Source organism: Nicotiana attenuata, chromosome 2 (assembly GCF_001879085.1).
Source record: "Nicotiana attenuata strain UT chromosome 2, NIATTr2, whole genome shotgun sequence".
In the NCBI taxonomy this organism is placed as follows: Eukaryota; Viridiplantae; Streptophyta; class Magnoliopsida; order Solanales; family Solanaceae; genus Nicotiana; species Nicotiana attenuata.
Genome location: NC_031990.1, coordinates 819,741 through 823,378, shown reverse-complemented (window position 1 = coordinate 823,378; position 3,638 = coordinate 819,741).

The following is a 3,638-nucleotide window of genomic DNA, read 5'->3' as shown; positions in this document are numbered from 1 at the left end:
TATGAGGATGAGGTCCAAAGTTTCTATGCAGACCTCTTTACTGTTGAGTTTGATCAAATCTGTGCACTGGTAAATGAAGTCGACATTGTTATGGACTCTGCTCTGCTAGGCGACATACTCAAGGTTCCTGTTGAAGGACTGTCTTCTATTAGAGATGCTTATGGAGAAAACTTTAGGCATGTGATAGTTAAGGAGGGAGCGGTGCAACAGAGGGAACGGGTGCACAAGAAAGCCTTGCTTCCCGTTTATCAGCTCCTTTTTGAATTGTTGAACAAGGTCCTGCTTCCTCGCGCTGAGAGGAGGTGCATCACATCCAAGTCTGATCTGTATCTGATGGAAGCACTGGATGGGTTCAGCACTGTTAATTTGCCAGCTATAACTATTGAGCATATTCAAAAGGTGGCAGCATTTAAGGATGGAAATCATGGTCTTCCCTATGGATTTTTTCTCATGCATGTCTTCGAATTCTTCAATGTGTCTTTGGGACAGCCCAAGATGGGGACCAAGAAGCAGACCTTCTCGTAGACTACTCTAGAGGAATGTGAGTGTGTTGAAAAGGTTGGAGGGGTAGGAAGCACTTCGATGATCTCATAGCTTATCAATGCTCAGAATAATGCTACTGAGGAGATGAGGAAGTTGAAGGCAAGGAATGCCATTCTAGAGACTCAGCTAAGTTAGGCTCAAGAGGTACCAGGGTCCTCCAGTTCATCAAGTGCAGAGGTTGCTCGTCCGTCAAAAGAAAATGCTGATCTCAGGCAACAGGTTGAGAACCTGACGCAGAAACTACTCGCAGAGAAAATGTCGGCAAATGCTCGGATTGATCTCGTTCTAAACACTCTTGTTGCCACTTCTAAGCCCTCTTCCTCTAGTATTCCCTAGACAAATCTTTCAGTGACCAGTTTCCAGTTTATCTCTTCTGCTCTGATGACTTTGTGGTAGTTGTTTTTGTTTTTTGTTGTTTTGTGGTATGGATGAAATTCACTTGTACTGCTCCCGTTTCTAACAGTCCAAATTTGCCTTTGCTGTAACGCTAAAGGCTTATGTTTTATAACATTAATGAAGACTCTCCTCTTTTTGCTATAAATGTTTATGTTTCTCTGCTTCTCTTTTCTATCATATGGTGTGCACATATGTGGCATGAGTTAGTTAGGCTACACTGTCACACCTCCTTTTTCACTACACCCCCGGAATAAGGTATAATAAAGGGAGTTATTTCCAACTTGAAGTGACAATCGAAACGGGATTTATTTTAAAAAAATCAGAGTCGCCACTTGGGATAAGTTTGGCTTTTGGTGTCCCAAGTCACCGGTTTATCTTGAATCCCGAACCGAGGAAGTTATGACTCTGTTAACAGTCCGCGAACCAGAACCCCGAGTAAGGAATTCTGTTAACCCGGGAGAAGGTGTTAGGCATTCCCGGGTTCCGTGGTTCTAGCACGGTCGCTTAACTGTTATATTCGGCTTAAGTTATCTGATTTTTAAACATATTTCTTACCTATGTGCCTTTATTTTAACCACTTTTACTTTATGTCTTTTAATAAGAATTGCAACGTCGTGAAAATGTATCTCGAACCACATTACACCAGTGTACCCGTGGCTTTTGACACATTTCGACTCCGTTGAGATTTAGATTTGGGTCACATAAATGTGCACCCACATTTAGGAAGGTAAAATTATTTAGATTGCGTGCCTAAAGAGACCACCGCGTTATTATCTTTGGGGAAGACCGTGAAATTCGCCAAACGGCCCTTCTCGAGGTCTAAGGATTTGCACAAATAATTAAAGAAGGCCAAGCATTTGAAATTTGTTAGGGTTGGCACACCTCTATTCTGATCTTAAAGGAAATTTCACACTACGTTGTTGAGGTCCATAACTACATTTGCTAAACGTGGCACACCTCGCTTAATTGATTCTAGATTCTTAGCCTTTTTAACTTTAATGTTCATACAGGTCAAATAAGAGACTTTGTATAAAACTCGGGTCCAAGTCTCTCAATTATTAGGCTGCCAGATACAAAGAGGCTGCCTTGAACTAAAAAAAACCTCGATAACATTTAGGCCCAAAGGGCCCAAACACTCCAAACAGCGCCGGCTTCAAACAAGGAGCCCAGGATCGAATCCTACTGCTACCCAAATAGCATCCCAAGCACAAAATTTGAACAATCCCAAGTTGATTTAAAACACAGGACTTAGCCCAGACTTAATTCAAACGACCATGAATGCCTATTTAACGATTGACCCAGAAACTGCATATATGCTAATCGATTAAAATCCAGGAAAATATACACATAGCCGTACACTTAGCTTCCAAAATTAATTGCTTCAAAGAGGATTGAACAACCAAGCAACCAAGAAAAACTCCGAACTAATCACAATAGCAATTATACGAACTGATCTAGTAGACACTAAGAGGCTGAATTCACCTTACACTAAATGCATTTTCCAGCCTCTCATATACCAGTATGAACTTACTAACAATCTCATCATGGAAACGAAGCTAATTCTTATCATGACTGAATCGAAAAACCAAACAGGAAATGAACAACTGATACCCTGAACAGTTCCTAGCTCAACAAGTTCACATGGATTCAGCTGATCCTACATTTTTACATAGAATATTCACGGATCAAACACCCATCAGTTTCGGCAGAGCTCAAACACAGACATGCCTTTCATGGCTTAAATAAACTCTTACTACAGCAAATGGTGAATAATCCTTAAATCACACAGAAACTAACTAAGAAATGAAATGACTACAATACAATATCGAATAAACGAAGCACAACACTGGTTGAAGCCATGTTCTGAATCCCAATATTTATTTCATACATCAAATCTGACTTCACATGTTTAATAGAGCTCGAGATATAATTACCTGGAGGTTAAAAGGAAAAAGAAGAGTGAGGAAACATGAGCAGCAACAGGACAGTACTTCAGCAAATCAGCTTAGACCAGAATTTTGAAACAGTACAGCAACAGAGCCAATAAAGAGGAAACAGCACCAATTTAAAGCCCAGAAATGATGTATGATTGCCTGAAACCCAGTTTTAATTAACCAAATCTCTAGCAACTTCAAACTAGACTCGATTTCAAACCCTTGTGAATTCAGCCAATCAAAACTACTTCAGAATCATAGAAACTCCAAAAGAGCCCCAAACAGATTTCAATAGAACAGTGTTATTCATCAGAATTTCTAGTTTTTGTTTTTTTGATTTTTTCTTTTCTGAAAACTTTTATCTCTGAATTCCTATAGAACAGTAGCACTCTCTAGCTTTTTTTGATCTTTTTCTCTTTATATCTCTCCTCTCTCAAGTTATTCTCTCTGTATTTCAGCCCTTCATTCTCTCGAATTTCAGAATGTTAAAAGCTCTATTGTTTTTGGATTTTCAGCTCTTCCGTCTCTCTGCCTTGAAAGGCAAGTTTAAGATGCCTTTATAGGCAAGGGACTAGGGCAGACCTTATGTTTTTAATTTTGCACCCTGCCCCCCTTTAATTCTCATTTTAGCTTAGGTGTCCCTCAATTACTGACTTGCTACCCAAGTTATGCTACCCAAAATCAGAAATTGCCATTCAGACCTCCAACCTAGAAGCTTCTAGGGACTTCTCATTTCTGTTGCCAAAGATTTCCCTAATTCTAATT